Below are 22,459 nucleotides of genomic sequence, written 5' to 3' on the forward strand. Positions count from 1 at the left end.
GGGAGCATTGTCTCATAGGCCCAGTGTGTTAAAGATGAGTGCTATGTACCAGATCTACCAAAAGACAAAGATGGTGATACTGGGTATTATTTGTACAAAGAAAGAACAGCCTTCTTTGACATATGCATCTCTTGCCTACCCAGTAAGGCACAGGTGTGGAGTATGTTTATTTGGGTCATTAGTTTGGGTTTCGGGATGGGGTGTTAGGTGGTTTTTTTTGGTTTGGAGGGTTTTTTTTGGTTTTTTGTTGTTTGGTTTTTTTTTTTAAAAAGAGATGTTAAACCACAGTTCAATAAGCAATTACACTTGTGCAAAATGCTGCCTACAATTTTACTACCTTCTCTGCTTCAGTACTCCTTCAGCTGCGGAAAAGCATTGTGGCTACTCAGAGAGCTGGAGTTCATGATTTATTACCCATGTTCGGCACTTACTGGATCCATCCCCAGTTCAAGTGCTTCAGCTCATTTCTAGAGACAGCACGTGCCAGCAGCTGGAATTTCAGAGCTATTTCAGCCAGGACAGCCCAGCCACATAGAGTCTGGCAGTTAACAGAGATTCATTCTTCTGAGTTCATTCACCAAACTGATAAAAAACATCATGAATTTTAGAAATACCTAGTTCTTCAATTTCACTGAAGCATGGATTAAGCTGCTGAAAAAAAATTATTTCATTTCCCAGTGTGAAAGATGGTGGTTTTCCCCCCATTAGAAATTTAAAAAATATATATTATTTATCTATTGCCCCAAGATTATGTTTTTTAAAGCAGAACAAATTAGGAAAACTAGAACTTTACTGAAAATTTATTCTGTCTGAATCAACTTTCTTTTTCAAGAAGTTCTGGTTTTGATACAGTACTGACTTTTGAACTAAAAGCTGTTCAAAAGCACATAGAGCTATATCATATCCATTCTTCTGTGTCAAAGGAACTGAGACTTATACTTGGAAAGGACAATGAAGAGTTAAAAACATGCATTGTTTACAGAGAAAAAGTATAGAATTTCCTTAGAGAATAAAGTATAATTGCCAGGCATTGATAAATTGTGTAAGAAACACTATTGATGATTCATACCAGTAGAACTTGCTGCTAAATAAACTCTGACCTTGATACTCAAGAGACCCACTTAGAACATCCTGCAAGACAATGATATATTTCTCCACACTAACCTTTGTGAGTAGTCTGCCTCTTCAGTTCCTTGAAACAAGCTAGTTCCAATTAAAGAGGAAAAGTGGAACTGTGTCATACATTTGTTTAAGTGACAGGACACATGGGGGTTATGATGTCATAGTGCCAAGAATATTGGGTAGGAAAAGCTGGGTATGGATTTTCTTCAAATTTCAGATATGGATAGTTGCAACACTGCAGAAAGTATTTCCTTCTTTATGAGAAGAGAAAAAAAATAAAAGTGGAGCTGTTAGAGGGAGGGAGAGGGAGAAAAATGCCATAGAAGATAAAGCTTAGAGCTGAGAGGAGGCAGTTGTGGCCACATTCCCAGTCTCTTCTCACTATGCAGAAATAGGGGTGTTATTTTACTTGCCACAGTTCAGCTTCTCAGCTGCAATGCAGAGAGAATACAAACTTTCTCCAACTTCTACCTTGCTAGGTCTTACCCTCTGCATGGGACACTCACATACAACACAATTTGGATCTATCCCACGAAAGGAGTAATTCCCAGTAAAGCAGCAGTGAACAGAGAAGACCACCACGAGATGGCAGAGTCCTCAAGAACAACTCCATGAGAAAACCGAAGTCCCTTCTGAGGAAGGCAAGACAGACGCTGGGGAGAATGAGAACAGAAAAAGACCAGGAGGTTTTGGATGCAGAACTCCTCCATCTCAGCCTCTGAAGTGGAATGAATCAAAACTTTGAAGAGGTGTCTGCAGCACACAGGGGAAGAGACTCCACACAGCTCCTCAGCTGGCTGTTCTACTGGTATTTTTTCCCACACAATATCAAAGCTTCATGTCCAAACAGCAGGCAACAGCACAACTAGAAATCACTACTTGTGAATCTAGGGATTGAAGTGAGGATTGAACAATTTCATTGTCTCATCCATGTCATTCTCTTGTAAATACTGTCCACCATGGAACACATAAAAGTCCTTGAGAACCCCACTAAATAGTCACAGAACACTAGATAGCACCAAAACAATGACCATCCCAGCATTCTTTTTACAGACCTTTAGTACAAAACACCAAAAGCCACAGCATTGACAGCATTCGTAAAGAACAGAACAGTGAAGGTCCAGGGTGGCACTTATAGCCTGTGTCACCTTTCCTTTGCAATTGGAAAATGAGTCTATAAATGTCTTATTACGTGTATTTAGGGTCTACCATGCCTTGTTTGTTTCTGGGAGAAAAAGCCTTGCAATGGGGGAAAAAAGTGAAGACTTTTAGAGGCATTTCTTAATCCCTAGATCTGTGTAGCAGAGAGAAGGGTATAGGTACAGAATTTTCACTCTCATATGTAAACTTCATCTCTGATGAACAGAAATTCCATCCTTTCAGTAAGAAGCTCCCGAGGAACCAAGCTGTGAAACATGCCCTTTTATCCTAGAGCTTCAGGCAATCTAGGCTCAGGATGCAGAGCAGCTAGGATGGACTTGCTTAGTTTTGAGCAAGAAGCCCACACAGTAAGGAGAGGACAGAGGCAATTACTCATGGAAATGAATTGCTAGGAAAGTATGCCATGGTACAGTTTGCTAATGGAGCTGAAACACAGAGGGAGGCAGGAACAAGAGAAGGAGTGACAGTGATGGAAGCAGATGGGATATAGGGGATGTTTCATAACGTAGCATGAGAGAGACATTAACATGTTTGAAAGCAAAGGGAAAAGACAATGCCTGATGCAGAGAAGCAGTGAAGGGATGTAGGAAACAGCATGGCTGGTGAGGAGAAGGAAAAAGGAGAGTCCAGGGATTCACTTTCATCCTGATGTATGCTGAAAGAAAGTCTCAAAACATTTAGCTTTTCCTGTGAGGGAAACTTTGTTCTCCAATCACATCCAAAAGGAGAATCAAGCCTGGTGAGAAATCAGTTCTGAACTTCCCCAGTGTGCAAGGTGATTTGCTTCAGGCTGACTTCTCTTTGTTTTTAAAGCCTGAGCAGCATCCTGCTACGCCTGTGAGTATCAAATAATGGTGACAGAATCAAACCATAAATAAAAGAATGAGAAATCCCTTGTGTCACGGTGTTTCCTTTATGACTCATTGGTGCCTGCAAATGAGGACTTCTTGCCATATTCCCACTGCTCATCAAGTAATTAGCATTTCTGGTTCTTTCCTCAGTCGCAAACTGAAACAGGAAAAAACCTGGCTTTGGGAAGAAGCGATGAAGTTAACTGACAACTCTTCTTCAGTTACCTTGCTATTTATTTTTAAGATCAGTCGTGCTTGCTATTAAAAATGAATTTCAGGTATTTGGGATGCATTCCACAGTAATTCTATTTGTTCAAGCAAAATAAGTGAAACTCTCTTTCCCCTGCAAGCATTCAGTGATGAAAAAGACTAAGAAACATTGATTGTTTGTTTTACATATAGAAATGCAGCATGCATAAACAATAGTGAGTAGAAAATAAAAATTTCTTCCTGGCTTCATAGAAAAAGTAATTTCAGCCGGTTGAATAATACAACTCTCTAGTCCACCTCACAAGTTTGGTGCTTGTTAAAGACACTGCAGGAAGTTTCATTATTAAATGAAGTTGGTAAATGAAACTTCAGCTGCTAGTTTCTGTAGAAGAGAAATGGACCCACTGACCCCTTTGAACCCAAAAGCTCTTATTACAGACACTAATTGTTGTAGGCTGTTCTCTCCTTTCCAGCTCTGCTGTGCCATTCTCAGAAGATTCAAATTAATTCACCTCATTTGTCACTAGCCCTTCTCGGAACAGACTTTTATACATTGCTGATGGTTTAAAAGCTGTTGCAGCAGGTTTCCACAGCGACTTTTATATCTTTAAAAGAAAACCTGCACTTGAGGAGGAGTACATATAATGTACAGAAACCTACTATTAAATACAGGCTTTTGGGTAATCTTCCACATACTTTAAGGGGTTGTGCATTTTCCATTTCACTTTATCAGAATCTTCAAATCTTACAAGCTCATGAATTTTGTCCTCATGTGTATTAAAGGGAATAGACTTCCTTACGTTTCAAACCTATAGAGACAAGTCAAAGACCAAAGCCATCTCTAGCTCTTAGGAAGCCATGTGCTGTTCAAACTCCATTCTCAGTTTAAGATGCAGTATTACAAGATGCCTATTTTTCAATAGGGTATATATTATGTTTCTATTTTCATAGTACTTTGCCAATTCCCGTATGTATTATCCTGTATCATTTGGTCCATAACAGCTAACAGGAGTTCTTCCTGCTTTGGAAAAGATGCAGTGAAATCAGAAAATTACCTGCTTTAAAGTTAAAAATGCAAAGGCAAATACTTTATGCGCAACCCAAACAATTTAATAGGAAAAGGAAGAAGAAAGAAAAAAATTGCTCTTGTGAAAGTCATTGTGTCATAGGAAAGGGTGCATACTAAGAAAAAAAACCAAAAAATAGGAGGAACAGGAGGCCATCGTGCAGCAGGAAAGCTCTGACGTAGCCACCATCACAGAAATGTGGTGGGATGATTCACATGACTGGAGTGCTGCAATTGATGGGTACATGCCCTCGAGAAGAGACAGGAAAGGAAAGAGAAGTGGTACATTAGGGAGTCTTGATTGTGTAGAGCTTGAGGACAGTGACGATAAGGTTGAGTGCCTACAGTTAAAGAGCAGGGGGAAGGCTAGTAAGCTGGATATTCTGGTGGGAGTCTGTTATAGACCAGCCAACCAGGATGAAAAGGCAGATGAGGTGTTCTACAAGCGGCTGGCTGATGTTCCACGATCCCCTGCCCTTGTTCTTGTGGGAGACTTTAACCTGCCTGATGTGTTCTGGAAACTCAATACAGCAGAAAGGAGGCAGTCTAGGAGGTTCCTGGAGCACATGGAAGATAACTTTCTGTTGTAGTTGGTTGTTGAGCCTACCAGGGTGGGGCCCTGCTAGACCTGCTGTTTACAAACAGAGAAGGGCTAGTGGGGGATATGGTGGTCGGAGGCCACCATGAGCAGAGCAACCATGATATGATAGTTTTCAATACTCAGTGAAATAAGGAGAGGTGTCAACAAAACTTCTGCCCTGGACTTCCAGAGGGCTGACTTTGGCCTATTCAGGACACTGATTCGAAAAATTCCTTGGGAAGCAGCCCTTAAAGCAGCCTTGGTCCTTTCTGCAGTTGTTCATGCAGCAGATCTCATCCAACAAAGTAGCCCTTCTCTCAAGAGAAGGAAGTATAGAAATGGGATCTGTGCTCCAGTACAGATTCTCAGAAACAATTTGTAGGCGAGAAATTTTCTATGAGAAAATAATTTCCTGGGAAAATGTTGAGAGTAGGTCTAATGAGTGTGGAGCAAAGGTTGAAAATGCATGTCCTTTTGAATAATTTCAACCAGGATACAGGAGGACTTTCAAAACCATAGGCCTGACCTGTATTAAAACCGAAATGTCTCACCAATTGAGTCACCTTGGTAGTGGTGAAAACAGACATCATCACATATATGCAAATATATTTCAAATTAAATAAATGCTAAAAAATAGTACAATTTGTTCTGAACTTCAGCCTTAACTCTACCTCAAAATTAAAGGGTTCTGTAGGCCAGAAACTTTGAGACATGGACTACGTTAATACTTTCAGAAAGGTGCCACAGATCAGCATTAGCTACTTCCAGACTAGCTAGTTCCAAAGCTTCCAAAGTACCTGCCTTATATCCCAACAGCAGTCTGCAATGCATTTGGCTAAGGTATAACATCCTAACAGTAAGTTTAACATATAATCACAACACTCCCCTCACCTCAGCTCCCTAATGTAAGAAATCAGTATTAAATAAAGGTTGGACATATTCATACAATATAAAGTGGGTAAAAGATAATAATTCCAGTGTCAAAAATTGGAGCCAAAACTATCTTTCATGTCACATCCATGTGTGTACATAAAGCAAGGAAGTTTGCTAACACAAACCCAGCAGGCTGCAGAAATAAAAATGATTTCAGATAATCGGTAAGATACAAAGAAACTACTGCTTCGACAAAAACATAATTACAGCATCCTGCCCAAAAGAGTCTGTGTGAAGCAGCAGATGCGGGAGCCATTGTGATCTCAAGGAAATACTTTAAAGGGGAGATTTTTCTCATATCAGTCTATCACTTTGCAAATGTAACACCTTTGAGGCAGTATATATCTTAGTATCTTCTATTTTTGGGGAATATAGCAGAGTGCTGGACCTCTTAGACAGTTAATATAATACAAACTAAAAATTATTACATTTGCAACAACAAGAATCTATAGAGATGAAATAATGAGGCACAGTGCAGTGAATTACAGACATTATATTAATAGTGTTGACATTATTGGTGGTAATACTGTAACATGCATTTCGCAACATCATGCCCCAGTTTATTACAACAGAGAAGTGAATCTAATAAAAGCAAATCAGCTCTCACTAGACCTGAAAATATTTTTCATTTCCCAAAGGAGCACTTCAATTCTTCTCTTTAAGACTGAACCAAAATTGCTATTAGGAAAGCTGACCAAAACAGTACTGACAGCTGAGGAAATGTTAGGGGCTGGAGTTGGGAGGCTGAGATATTTGGTGGGTTTCTCTTTCTTTTTAAATTTGGTTTAAGCCTGAGTTGAATGCAAACCTCTCTCACAGAAAAACAAGATATTCACATCACCTCCACTTGCATGCATGCACACAGGTGTGGCTGAGAATTTGTGTCCCAGATGTATCAATTCTACAAAGGTCTGATGTTGTTTCTCAGAGCTACCTACCCAGGGAACCCTGAAGTCCTAGATACAGAGCTAAACAGCTCAAGAGAAGCAGGCTCTATTTCTCTTCTACGTCTACTTTTAGACTAAGCCATACAACACAGAGAAGGCAGCATGGGCAGCAATGACAAACAAGAATATTTGTCTGCAGCCTCAGAGGGTTTTGAAGTGGCTTTGTAGAAAAAGGTCAGCCCCTAGTGACTGTGGGTTTGCACCCCTGCTAATGAGGGTATACATATGCATTTGGTAACATTTGTCCCAGAAGGACAGCCAGACTTTCATGGGGACTAGTTTTCACTGCAGCTGGAGCTTTTACTACCAGAGACAAGGGAGTACTCAACTAGATACATGCCCGTCTTTTATAAATTTCTTTCCTTTTTGGACATAGTCTCAAAAGCAGTGACATGAAAGATATAATAGATATGTAGCTATGGAAACAATGGTTTATTGTTAGTTTCTGTAGCAAGAAACAGAGCAAGGACAGAGAGGAAGACAATAATTTGGCCTTAAGTAAACCTATATTTAGAGAGAAGGCAGAGTACAGCACTCTCAGTTGCCCTGCTCCTCTGGAGACCCGATACAAGGCCAACACAACACAGTGCAATGCATCTACTCTCCTTCCTGGAATAAAGGCCAGAAACATGAAAGCTTTGTCCAAGCACCACAAGAATAAGAGAAACGGAATTTTCTGATCAATACACAAGCAAAAAGCCTTAGTGAGGACTCAGGTTACACAAGGAACAGCCACAATAGTCTTATATATGCATGCATGGCCTTAAGTATTCTAGAGACTAAACCAATAAACTTCTAGCCCTCTACCCAAAGGGCATTCCACCAATGAGTTGGTGTCTCTGAGCTATGTGGTGAGATTCTGACCCCCTGGCTCAGGGATTCTGATCTTCAGATTTTAAGACACCTCACTGGCATACCTTATCCTCCACACAAACTCTTTTCCTAAACAGAATAAGTTCTAGGAGTAACTCCCTGGCCATTCACATAAGGTCTCAGATGCCTTTAAGCAAGCAGGCACAGGACCCTCAGTAGATGTTCCTTCAGTAGTCCCACTCACAAGTGTGGTTCTACACTTCTGTCACACCAGAACAGTATCAGTATTAAATTAAGTCATAAAGTTAACTTAGAAGGACTAGTATTCTCCTTAGGGAACACACCCTTAATTCCAACAGTTGTCCTTCATGGAACAATAAAAGTAACAATAATCCTCATGTTTGTGTTTGTTTTTTTTTTTTAAAAGTCACTTTTCTAATGAAGGAAAGGTAGGTAGTAAAAAGTTGCTGCACTGACTAAAACAAAGATGGGGGAAAAAGAAGGAAAAAAGTACATCTGGAAAAAGAAGCAAAGGTTAGAAGCTGGTGCAGAATAGTCTGGTGGACTTCCTTTGTCAAGCATATTCTCTTGTCTTTTCAACTAAACCCATTTATTTTTATTCATTACAGAAAGAACATAAAAGATTCCATAATTATTCATTAGATACATGGAATAAATTGATCTTTGCACAGAATAAAGTGATCATATCACTTCAGACTTTAAATACACAGAGGCATGTGATTAAATCAATATTCTCAAAGGAGACAACACTCACTAATAGCTGGCTTTAATAACCATAATTTTGCAACCCACTGTGCTTTGAACACAGGAATGAATTAGCCATGTCAAAGCCAAGTCCTCACAGGAAGAAGGTAGGCATTGGTACATCACAGTCTTTTTTCAACTGTGGAAACTGAGGCCGAGGGTTTACTGGTAGCATTTACAGAAGGAGGAGGCACTTAAATACCATGATCCCCCTGGCTTTCCATCTGCTCTTACAAGAATAGATACCTAACTCACTTCTGGAACAACATTTTAGAAAACAAAATCATCTAATGACCATATTTCTGTAAGGATGATTAAAATCACTCAAGATACAGGTAGTCATCTGAAAGGTTATGGTTTCTTTAGCTGTTTAGTACTGTCTAGGGCTACCAGTTATGCTATTCATGTCCCTGTGCTTACCTTTAATACCACACCTGACCCTTGAGACTGGGTTCACCCATGCCTCTAAAAACATTTCTTTGTTTCATTTGCAGTGCAAGACACCTTGCCAGGCAGCCCTGGACCCCCAGAGTTTGGATTATCCACAGGAGTTTGCTGTTGGTCAGGCTCTCTATTGCCAATGCAAAGAGGTATGTATAGCCTGAATGCTGAATTCCTTTCTTTCCCACAAGTTCTTGTCCCTTTCTCTTGACTTTAAACACATCTGTGGTGCATAAACCAAACAGGTAAAAGAAACACATCCACTCCACACCTAGCAACAGGAACAAATCCCAGCTGTGTGCAGCATTCAAGATTTGAAGGAGAAGAAGGCAAGGAAGATGTCATCCTGGAGTTTAAAGAGCAATTCAGTATAATAGGGGACTGTAATTCTCAGGTGATGATCTCTCCACCAGCACACCACTCCCCTCAAACATCTGTAGCAGCAGAGCAGGAAAAACTGTGTGTTCCCCTCTTCTACCAGTGTCTTGCCCTGTAGTGATCAGCACTTCTTTTTATTCTAATGGTAACACCTACATGGCATATGAGCCCTTCTTTTCCCCTAAATGTTTTGTGAGGGAAATACACACTGTCCGAGCACCAGCCAAATCCTGGAGGTCTGTGGTTACCAAACAGAAACATGTCAGAGATGTCTGCCCTCATTGACTGAGCTTGGTCTAGGCAAGATGTCACATTACCACGCTCACAGCAGTTGCTGTCTTGCTATGCACCTTTCTTGATTAACCAACAAATTCCCTCCTAGAGGCATCTGGAGTACTCCCTCTGAACTGAAATTGAATTTATCTGCCTTTAATTTTTTCTCCCTTGTCTCCACTTGAATTATGCATTCCAGTCTGGAACTGCACTCACAGAGGCTAATCTCCTACTGGTTTCTTTTCTAGGCAGCTCAGACCCTATCTCCAATTTTAATAACTGTCAGCATGTGACATTTGTGGATCAGGATGTAAACAGATTTAATGAAAATGACACCAGAGAAGGTAGATTCAAACAATTCCAGAATGGAAACAGCATTACCAGAAAATTTATCTGAAACTTTCTATGAAGACAACAAAAAGTTTTAAAATCTTTTCAGCCTTTTCTGATGTTTATTGTTCTGAGCTTCTTTACTACCCCATAGTGTAAAAAACCTTGCACCATCTTCCACAGGGAAATGCATTGGAAAGAAACAGTTATATCTAGGAAGATTTTTACTATAACACAGGAAAGCAAACACTTTCTTTTTTCTTTCTCTGTCCTTTATTCCTGAGCTAAGAGCTGCATTTTTGTAATGCAGTTTACTCAGGACATAATAGGGTTAGGACACACAGAACCCTAGTTCTTTCCCTGCTTTGGTCCCAGCATAACACTTGCCTTGGTGTTGTATACTGTCTCGGTCTCTTGTTTCTCTACCATGGCCTTTCTGCTTATCTTTTTCACAAGCACTACGACCAAGGTTTTAAAGGCAACTTCTTTTGTAAATGCTGATGTTAGTATGATCCTATTGAAACATGCTGAAATTACAGTGAGGAGGACATGACAGCCAATTCAGAATTCAGGCACAAATACCAGTGACATTGTTTTCAGCTAATCATATAATAGTATTGTTTAATAATTAACCCCAGCTTTCTCATTTCATAGGTTCTTGGACAGGGTGTCTTTCTTCCCAGATATAACCATCTGGATAATTAGAAGTGAGGTAGGGGTCAGCTGTGCCAAAAATTGGAGGAGCCATGGGGAGTATCTTCAGGGAATATCTGCGCTGTGCAATTGAAGCCAAGCAATTCAGCTGCATGAGGAGAGGTTAATGTTTGCAAGCAAGCAGTAGCAGGCAAGAATAAGCAGTACAATCACATTTTCATGAAGACTGAATTATCAGTCATAAAACATAACCTCTAAATTGTCTATCTTGTAAGTCCAGTTTGATCCTGTACATGCTTGATTTTGTGATTCTTAATAGTGCAAATAAGTCTCCAATACATTCAAAAATTTAATATGTATTTCCTGACTTTACAGCTGAAATTGTTCGAGATATTCTGGTGCCTAGTAGTAAATGAAAGCAGCAAATGTTCTGTAATCTCTGCAACAGTAAAAAATTTCAATGAAGGAACCTGCTGCTATGTCACGGACATTTGCAATAATCACATTTAGGAAGAGAATGTGACACCACTTGTTCAATGTGATTGAGCTATTGCAGAGACTTGTGCTAGCTAATTAATCACTAGGATTGCTGAAGGGGAAGAATCCTTTCCAGACAGATTTATAGGCATAGCTGGAATAAGCCTGAGAACTTTTTGTGCTTTCCCTGGGTGTGTACAGAAAGAAGTCAATTGGGAGGCTGGCACTTGCATTGGCGATCAGCAGTGGGCTAACAGTGAAACACTATTCTAATGGAGCTGGAAACCCCACCCCAACACTGAGTAAATAAAACTCTTATGTGAATTTCCTCTGCAAAAGCAAAAATCAAGATGGAAAAATCACAATAAATATCAGGCTCTGAAGTATAGTGACATGTAGAATAATCTGTTCACAATTTAAAATATTTTAAAATTCACTGCTGTTTTTAAAGATCTTAATTTTTTTTGTTCTCCTTAAGAAAAAATGTGCATTTTCAGCTTCCTGTCATTAATCTAGATGAGATCTGCTTTTGTTATCATTAACAATCAGCTGTGGTGAGTACCTTCCAAAAATCTTCCACAATACTTTTCAGTTCCTAAGGCCCTGATCCTATAAAGTTGTATTCACATGCATAATGGTAAGTTTACAAAGAGTGTTTCTCTATGCAACAGAAAGAGCAGTAATTCAATTTTCAACACATCCTTATAGGGTAAATATACTCCTCTCTTTCTCAGATGAGTGAAATCCTGATAGGTAGGAGTTAGAGCCGCAAAAACTGAGTGTACTTTTGTCAATGCAGTAATAACACAGCAGAGAAAGCACTGTTTCAAAGAGGAAAACAGAACAAATGCTTTAAGGATAAACACTCAAGCAACAAGGCAAGAGTCTGAGACCAGCTCCTATCTTTGCTCATCAGGCTGTGTGCACACCTACAGCCTTCAAAGGCTAGACTGGTTGGAACTTGTTCCAGCATCTTACAAAGCCAGAAGGAAGTTCTCCCATTGAATTTAGTGGAGAGCAGATCAGACTTGACAGTTGACTAATTATTCTGTACTCACTGAGACGCCTTCTACACCAAGTCACTGAATCAAAATAATCTGCCAAATCTAGTAAGTATTGATAGAGATGAAAAAACCAGACTGAATGCCAAAGCATTAGGACTCTGACAGAAATGTCTTTATCAGGATACTAGGGAGAAATTCCTGGTTAGTCCAGCTACACACACAGGTTCTCAGTCTCTCAGTCCTCCTCCTTGGCGATTGCTGCATTTACAGACTTCCTCTGATTTCACTTCTGGCAGTTATACTTTCAGACCAAAGAATTTTCATTTTTTTCTTAGATCAAAATTTCCTATGACATCTGAAAGAGGAATATTTCTCTTTCCAATGCCCACTACTACTTTAAAACAATCTGTACAAATTTTGATTAAGGATGTCTGATTTTTAAGAAACATGACAGCATTTTTTCAAAGAGGTGGACCCTGTTTTGAGGCATAGCCATTGTAGCTTCTTGATTAAACAGCAGCACAAGTATCTCTTTTGGATTTAAAATACACTGTCAATTTGGAAACGGGGAGAAGGAGGGTGCCTATTCCATTGCTCCTTCCTCTTTCTTTCTCTTCCTTCACATAACACACAGTATTCTATACCATTCTCCAAGTGAGGACCATGAATACCTGTTTGCTCCTGAAGGCTACAGGTAGAAATTAATATGCCAGAAGATATATTTACCTGAAAGCTATCTACAGGAAGCATTGTGCCTCGAGGAAGCAGTCAAGCATGTGCCTGTTCCAAAAGACATTATTATATGCTTCAGTAGTTTTCTTACACTGAGGTTTGAAGGATATAATCTTGAAAAAATTCTCATGCCCATATCTAAGTCATTTTCCTAACTGGCAAAAGATATTTGCTATTTCAGTATGTATTCCAGTCCACATAAGGTTGAGCTGGATTCTTTTTGAAGAATTCTTTCTTTTTTCCTCCAAAGAAGCACAGACTTCCTATACCCAGGCACACTGATATGGCAACTCAAGTGGAAAGACATTATTCAAGTTATTGATCTAACTCAGATGAAGCAGGATCTCCCAATCCACATAAATCAATCCCTTCATCAGCTATGAGAAATTGTGGGCAGGGGGACAGGAGGCACTCTTTGATTTCAATCGCAGACTCTTCTCTTGGTACAAGGGGATTATTTTGCACCAGAGTTAGGTGCAATGGAAGATACCACATGGGATTGAATCCTTGAACCATCTATATGAAAGAAGTCAATGCATGGGAAGAGTTTGTGTTCTAGCTTCTTAACCCTAATCCAGCAAAAGGCAACTATTTTAAGAATACTTCATTTTTGGGGGAAGAAGAGGAGGATTATCTGTGTTGCAATGCATAGACAAGGAGACTGAGTTAATGGAGCATTCTATTTGGTTTCCACCTAAAAAACTGTAACATAAGAAAGCACATCTCCCCAAGAAATCTCTGAAATTTATTTAAAATGCATTTGAGAATGGTTACAATCACATTTCTGAGCCTCCTACCGGTGGCAGCTATCAGGATGAAATAGCATCAGTGACATGAACAGCATGACAGCATTATGTAAGAGATTATGAAGCCGTTTCAAACCTGCTTTGATTTGGCATTAACGATCAGCAGGAAAAACTTTGTTTAATATTTCAACAACATGTTTAAAAGTTAAACACTTTTATTCCTCTGATGGTGCAAAAGCCTGAGCAGTACAGAGACAGAAAAAGGAGGAGACATTTCGAGTTTTTTTGCATACAATGTAGGATTATCAGAGAAATCTTGTCAAAAAAACATCCTTGCATTCCATCAAGATGCCCAGCATCAGAGGAGACCTCACTGGCACCCATTTCCAATGCATTTCCTTATGGGTACACGTTTCTTTCCCTTTCATTCTCATGACTTGAAAATGAAGTTTGGGTATAGGCAAAGTGAAGCAATTTTACGAAGCCCAAATGGGGACAGAGAACCCATCTCTAGGCTCTCATATCTTCTGGATCTTGGACCCAACCATGGACAAAAATTTAGTTCCTTCAGAACCTGCAGCTCTCAAATGAGAAGGACTTACTTTTCCACCTCAGGAAAATCCTCAGAACAGTAAGAGGGTAAGGTATAATATTAAGCCCCAGGGAAGACAGGACAAGAAAATGTGTCCCTTGAAACACATTGGAGACAAATCAATCAGGTCCCTGCTTAGAGGCTGTGAATCCATAAATCAGTCTGGATGAAAGTGAGAGGACTGTTGTTCTTTTTAATGATTCTCTTTCTCCACAGACACACTGGTAATACAGGGAAAATACTTAATTCCCTCGTGATTTTGGAAACTCCTCCAAATATCCTCTGCATTTCTTTTAACTCAAGGCATGCTTCCTGTTACAAACAACTCCTTCTGTTTTCCAGCTGTTCTGTGTTTTCAAAGTGAAAGTACAGAAATACTCTGAAAATGCAGACAGACTTCTAGAGGAGTAATGATGGAAGTAATGAGGCTCAGATGGAAGCTATGAGTCATGGCAGTGCTCCACATCATTTCCTGCAAATGCCAGATATGATGAGAATTGTTCATTCTGGCCTTCATATCTGTAGCCTCATCCAGTGTATGAGTGATGGTGAAGAGTATTTTCATGGTATCTGTAAATCAACAGACTTTTTTTGCCCCATCATCTCTTTGGACTGATCCACTCATTCTAGATGATAAGTACATATTCTCCAAGTATTTTAGCCATATGAAAGACCATATCTATTTCAAAATGGTGTCATACATTTGTCAGGCACCCTGACAAGCTGTGTCACATCTTAAACAATTAGAGTTGACTTCCTATCCAGCATTCCATAACAAAATCTGAATAACATACAGATTAACATGTGGGATTTTTCTGCTATTGTGGTGAATAATAATCAACCAATTAACCTATTCCATCAATAAAGTTGTACCACTGTCAGGACACACATCTTGAGATTCAAAGGATCTATCAGGTCAATTCAAAAATTTAACATATCCAAAAAGTTGTTTCCCTCCTTGGCATAAATCTGGCAAAGTAAATTCATGCTATTAGCTTGAAGTGCACAGAATCTGTTTCATTGAAGTTACCCCTGGGATTGTGATTACTAGAACGGAGAAATGCCTGCTATTGAAAAGGTCACAAGTCTGAAGTCTAGATCCTGATGGGGATTAAGGAACACCACTGCAAACACTTCCCTGTCATTTGCTCATGGAAACACGGCCCTATTTTTTCAAATATATTTGTCATATTTTATTCTTGCACTCTATTAAATCAAAATCATCAGTCACAAAATCATGATCACATTGTTGTACAATTAACTAAGTTTAGATAATTTGGGTAATGACTGCTGTATTATTTAGGTATTCTTACTAGAAGGAGATATGTGAACAGTCAATTTCCTACTGAATGTTTAATACATTTCTAATAGGCAGTTTATGCAGTTTTTGATGGCACACTAAATCATCCAGTATTTAACTGTGGCATGAAGATTGATTCAGCTTTGCAGTGGGAGTAGAACAACCGAATATACACAAGAGCTGATAAATGTGTAAGTTAAGATATAATGCTGCCACGCTAAACCTTAAAAGAATATGGAATCTTTTCCTATAAAAATGAGATTAGTAGGGTAAAACCACTTGCTGGATCAAGATATTGAGGCATAGTCAGGATTCTGAAGGGCTCCTGTTTTCTTTCTTTCTCCTCTCCCCCAGTCTGTCCATTTTGAGATACCTTTTATTTTCCACAAACTGAGCTTCTTCTGACAACATCTCAAGTAAGGTACATGTAACTGTTGGCATATAATTAAAAAAAATAAATATATATATAAATACAGGTCAGTTCTGTGTTACTTGGCACTTCCTACAGGTCATGCCAGTGCCTTTAGCTACCTCTATGTCATTTGTGTAGTTGGAGGCAGCAAAGACTAGGCACCAGGTCTGTTCTCGACCAACAGCACAAGAAGTACATGGCACTTCACAAACAGGAAGCCCCGTCTGTGCAGAAAGAGTATCAACTGGATAGAGTCTCACCCTGCATACTGCTCCAACCTGACTGGCATCCAAGTAGGGGCACAGGGTATCCCAGCATGACTTTTTACTTATTGCTCAGCACACAGTAGCTGTGGTCACACAGGTTCTACTGAGCTCCAGGTAAACTTGAACAGAAATCAATTATGTCTTTCTCATGCCATATCAGCAGGCAAATCCTGCTGCTGGATGGGTATGTCCCAAGTCCAGTGAATAGGCTGAGAGCACCAGACAGATTGAGTGATTTCTATCTCACTTCACTGCCTTGTTGCTCAAGAAGATTTTGCTGCCTTCCAAACCAGTGTGAGTCCCTACAGTTTGGCTTGCTTACCATGTCATATCCCAAGAAGACAGAAGCATCAGCCCAGCTACTCAGCTAGAAGCTTCCAACTCATACTTTCATCTTCCCATTCCGGTTGTATTAAGAGCTCAGTGCCCCAAAGATTTCCAAAAACCACTTTTGTTTGCCCCTACTTCACAAGAGAATGTAGGGACAGGACCAGGTGAATGGCTTCAAACTGAAAGTAGGTTTAGACAACATCTTAGGAAAAAATTCTTTACTGTGAGGGTGGTGAGGTACTGGAACAGGTTGCCTAAGAAGTTGTGGATGCCCCATCCCTGGAAGTGTTCAAGGCCAGGTTGGGTGGAGCTCTAAGAAACCTGGTCTAGTGAAAGATGTCCCTGCCCATGGCAGAGGGTGGTGGAAATAAATGGTTTTTTAAGGTCCCTTCCAACATAAACAATTCTGTTATTCTATGATCCTAATGAAAAAGATGCAAAGCTTCGCTCAGAATTAAGAAATTCCTTATGCAGCAATGCTCTACGTGTATCACAATGTTTATGTGCTGCAGATAAACATAGCAATCCACTTGCATAAGGGATTGTTTAGATACCTAACTGTTGCCTATTTACTTGGTGCCTGAATATCTGAAAAAATATACCTACTTCTAACTGTCAGGGCACAGATACTAAGCTACACAGCTAGCATTCCTACTGATTTCACTAGGAGCTCTGTACAGGAAAGTCTTCCCTCCTCCACTGGCACATTTCGTATTTCTCTCCTAGGGAGCTCAGTTGAAAATGTCAGTCATCCCCTGCTACAAAAAAACTTTGACACTCTAGGTTTAGAGAATGCACAGAGAGTCTATAATTATTTATTCATTTATGTATCTTTTATTTTTCATCCTTTGATTTCTGAGAATCACCAAGTAGATTTCCTGGCACAATAATTATAAATACTTCATGATAGTGTATGGATGTAAAAATTCTATTTGAAGTTTTGATGAGAGTCTGTGATGAAATGTTGGTGCAATGTTTTTACTCATCTAGGGACTTCGATGTTACAGTAATTTTCAGATAATAAAACTTCTGCATATACACATTACTTCCCACTTTCCTCACTACTTATCATTCACTTTTTCAGCTTGGAGTGTCATCTCCCAGCAGATAATTCCACCAATGTTTTTAATGTGGCACATTCGATTAAAAACTAGAAGAAACAGAGGTAGATTTAGCCAGATGAAGGACATTTACTTGGCAAGAATGCACACACATGAAAGCTTGTTGCAGCACTAGCAACATCAAGCAAATGACAAGCTGAAAGCTACCTGTACCACTGACAAACAGAGGATGCTGTACAGGGCAGGAATGAAATTTAGCCCTCTCTGTACACAGCTCTGCTGAGAAAAAGAAAAGCAATTTCCAAGATTAAACTTCTGTAGCCCTGAACAAGTCACCACAAAGATTTTCTATTGCTGTTTCCTACATTTTCTCCGATAGTCTCTAGAGGCTGGGTGACAGGGTTCTTCAATATGTAACACAAAAAATCCAAAACAAAGTGCTCATGTTAGTTGCAGCTGCTGAAATAGAACTATAAATTTATCAGCAAGGCAAGACTGTTTTTTTAGTTCTGAATTTCAAGCTGGAGCAGCAGAGGTTACACTTGGAACTGGAGTGTATCACCTCCCCCTGCACAGCTCTTGCAAAGGGCATGAAGCGATATTGAGAAGAAAACTCACCCTAAAGGAGTACCTTGGACTAGAAAAATATAGGAAAACAGTGGAAAAACAGCAGCCAAGCAAATGCAATGTGGAGAAAGCTATAGAACATGAGAAGAATAAACTCCTACCCTTTTGTCACTGAAAAATGCATGGAGCAATTAACTCTGTGCTGTAAAGACAGTAATTCAGATATGAGAGACTCAGGTTTTAATCATGAGCCTACTTACAGAGCAAAATAATGCTTAGAAAATGCAGCACAGGAAGAAAGCTGCAGAGATCAGATGGGCAAGGACAGCACAGCCAGAAATTGAGCCAAATCTGGCCCTACTGCTCTGCATGTAAAGCTTCAGCTGAACCAGAATGAGAGATGACTTCCCTATAAAACAGGGAAACTGTTTACTTGGTTTGCACACATAATTGCCCATCTTTCAGAAGCAGCCTTTTGATGGGATGCTGCTGAAGCCCGAGGTGTACTGAAAAGCTCAAATGCAGTGTGCCTTTTCTTTCCCAGTTCATTCTAACACCCATTCATCAGGCCACCATGCAATCTTTGCAGATCATACAAACAAATGGCTTGAAGTAGGTGTCTGGAAGTATCAGGAACACGGGCCTCTGAAGTACTTAGATCAAAAGCATTGGCAGCAATGAACTGCAGTAAAATGAAATGTTATCTTAAACAAGGACAATGATGACAGGAATTTCAGGAAAAGAAAAACCTCATTTTTATTTCAACCCTTCAAACATCACATCAGCAATTCTGAGGCAGAAACTAAAGTGTATCTGTAACCAGTTTTATCTTTCCTCCCACAGTTAGAGCTTTTATTACAATTGTCACCTAAACTTAGAAGTTCATATTTATATTTCACTCGGTGCTTGTGATTTGTTTACAACACTGGCACTTTCAATCCAATTTCCACAAAATATAAAGACAGAAAGAGATAGGGTACAACCAATACAGAAACTTTCAATCAGTCTATGTAAGCTGTTCAAAAAAGGTAAAATTTGCCAGAGCTCGAATGCCCACAGAAAGAAAGATGGCAAGAAACATCTTTGCTCATCTTGTGAATTAGTATCTCCTTCTGCTTCTCCCGTGAACTGATCTACCTCAAACGTGCTTTTTAGGTTTAACTCAAGAAAACATATCTGTCATTTTTAAATTAAAATAATAAAAACAGTTCCTCCTTTGAAGTCTTCATTAGCATGCATTATATCAATTTCCAGCACGGTAGTGACACTGACATTTTTAGATTTTCATTATGAATGTCAAACACAGAAAAAACTGAAAACCACAATGAGTTGATTCCATTTGAAAACACTCTTTAAAAATAAAAGACAGAGAAATCCTGATGAGAATGGTGATAAAGCAGCCAAATCATGATTGGAGAAGGTATTATGCAGAATGGAGAAGGGAAAGCCATATTAAAAGACCTTTAAAATCATACAGCCAGTTGCAATCCAGTTGCTTTCTGTCTGAGTCATGAAAACTACACATTTAATCACGCATGCATAAAGGATAGAAAAATCATAGGCACTTTTCCTTGCATAGTACTTGATTCATTGGACCTTTACATAATTCACTACTCTGAAAGTGCAGAGGATATCCAGAGAAGTGTCATTCAAGACATTTTCCATTGCTCCATTTGTAAAAAACTCTTAAATAGGATTATGTAAATTAACGGGAATATGAACACACACTGATGTATGGACACAAACCTCTGCCATTTCTGAAGTACACGTACTCTTTCGCTTTTTTTATTTCATGAAGGGCACAAAAACATGACTGCCAGGTTTTCAAGTCATCACCACTGCAAATGAGCTTTTTCCATTTGATCATTAATAAAAAAATAGAAATGGTAATGGAGTATATGCTGCTTTCAGCCCCTTTAAAAATACCTTTTACTTGATGCATTATGTTTTGATATATCCCAGTCAAATTAAGCAGAGGCTGGCAACTGCATATGGCAATCTGATTAATGACATAATATGATTTATGTGCTTCATTTCAGTATATTGGGTCATTCTGATTTTTTAAATATATTCCTTCAGATGTGAATGAGCACCACATTAAATCCTGTCTCAGACAAAAATCTCCCATTGAGACTGAAATGACTGAACATTCTCATTTAATGGGAATTGCTTAAGGGACTTGGGTTAGATTTTTTTTTTTTAAGGCAGCCCAAGTGCCATCTAAAGGAATTTCTAGAAAAGTCAATACTAGCCAATACCAGACATTTTAAAGACACTAAATAGCCATTAAAGTGTGCATCTAGGAACATGAAATCTGCAGAAGTTCCACACCTTTTCAGATTTGACAGTCTTCTGGGGCTACACCAGTCTGCACCAAAGTCCACTGACATCAGTTTACCACAAGTGTGATTTTTATGCAGGCCTCAGTACTTTTGCACATTTGTATGAACAGCAGAGCCAAAGAACATGAATTCCAGACACAGGTGTGATTCCAAATCACTCTCCATTGAGATCAGCTATCAAAGCCATGGAGTCAGAACCATAGTCTCCTTGTATTTCTTCTTCCTTACAGCACAAATAGCACAAGAAGAACCTACAGGATCGAGCATCCTTCAACCACTTTCAGCTATTGCTTATACTACACGTGTGTAGGAAACTGGCAGGATTGAATGAAATGCTTTTTTTACCACTGAGTGTCTGGAATTTTGATAGAAGTAATAACTTCAGGTAAGAGAACTTTTTTTGCTATGAGAGCCTATAACTGAATGAGAAGGAATTGTTTTTTAGTCCTTACCTTGGAGCTTTCTGCTGGCCCTAATAATTCTTCTCATTTTGAATGATGAACAGAATTAAGTCATTACTGAGAGCTTTGGAAATCCAGCTCACTAATGGCTATTGAATCACCCAGCTACTTTCCCACTACAACAGTTTCAGAAATACTATGGGAAAGTGAGCTAAAAAGAGATTACAAAGGAATAACGAAAATATTTGTTAGAATTCTGAAAATTTTCAAGAAGCCTCTTTAATCAGGGGATAGAGGGAGACAACAGGCTAAAATGCAAGTAGGGTACTTCATTGGCATATTTTTTTAATAAATGTGTTTTGCTCAATTGCAGATATTTCTATTTTAGAAAAGCAGGATGGCACATTATCCCCATACTATCCCTGTGAAAGCTTTTTGTTCTATCTCTTTTCCTTGTAGTTTTAGGCAATGTTTAGGCCTATCTGACACTAAAGATAATTCAGTTCATGAAGCCTAATTATTAAGGATTGGAGTCAGGCATTAGTTTATTGCTTAAGTGTACACAGTAATTATTACTGATGTTAAAAAGGATATTTAATCACTGAGAGGCTCTTATTGCATTATTGCTGGTGGCGTTGGCACCACATTACCAAAACTGTGTCTTCAGGGTTCATCAGCATCACACAGACATATGGGATTTTTTCATCTGTTTCTTTCTACATTTTTCACTTTCCATTGCTTTGTGGACCAACAGAAAAAAAAAATAATGAAGCAGGGCTGTTTTTCTCATTTCATTGGGGAAAATCTGCAAACACCACTAAGACACAAGCAAGTCTCAAAACACAGCAGTTTGTCTCAGGACTTCAAACTCAATCAAGTTCAAAGAGTTAACTTACAAAGATGTTTAGTGGGAAAAGTCAAAACTGACTCGTGTTTCTTCATTCTGACAAGCCAATACAGAACTTGCAGTTTGCAGCCTGAAGTGAAGACTTGCTGGGCAAGTCTTCTAAAATTCTCCACAATATTAAGATTGCTTAGCAGAGAGTCAGGCTGCATTTTCTGTCCCTCATGGTCCTCACATCAGGATGCTTCAGTCTAATTCTACTACAGTTGATCAGTCTGGTGTAGGAAATAATGGCAAGAGAGTCTTCAGACTAGAAGACTCCAGAAAGTCATAGTGCCTCATCCCAGTAGTCTCATTTCATACTCTGAACCAGGCCACCTGACACTGAAGTAACCCCATTTTTGGCTCCTTGTTGCTGAAATACCACTGATAACCACCAATAAAACCATCCCTCTTCTCCCTTACCTTTTCAAATTGTATCTGAATTCTTTTCCCAGTTGATTCCCAATGGCTAATAAAATCCTTTATTATTCTTATTTTGTCTTTTTTCAACACTTTCTCCTCAAAAAACCCAACACACAATGTAGTCAAAGCCGTACAATCTTCAATTCACTTTTTTTTTTTTTGGACTGACTGGTGAAAGCTGCAATTGCTTACTGAATGGACGTACCTGATTTAATCAAAGGATCAAGAGACATATCGTATCAGGAGAGACAAAAGAAAATAATTATAGCTGCTGAAAACAACATGTGTGCAATGTCTCAGCAAGACCAAAGTTTTGGACTGTTGAGAAAGCAAGAGGCTACTATCATATTTTGCACTGGGGATCATCCATCAGGAATCTTAAGTTCACTTTCATTC

This window comes from Manacus vitellinus, unplaced genomic scaffold, assembly GCF_001715985.3.
Source record: "Manacus vitellinus isolate BGI_N305 unplaced genomic scaffold, ASM171598v3 scaffold_0_pilon, whole genome shotgun sequence".
Lineage (NCBI taxonomy): Eukaryota > Metazoa > Chordata > Aves > Passeriformes > Pipridae > Manacus > Manacus vitellinus.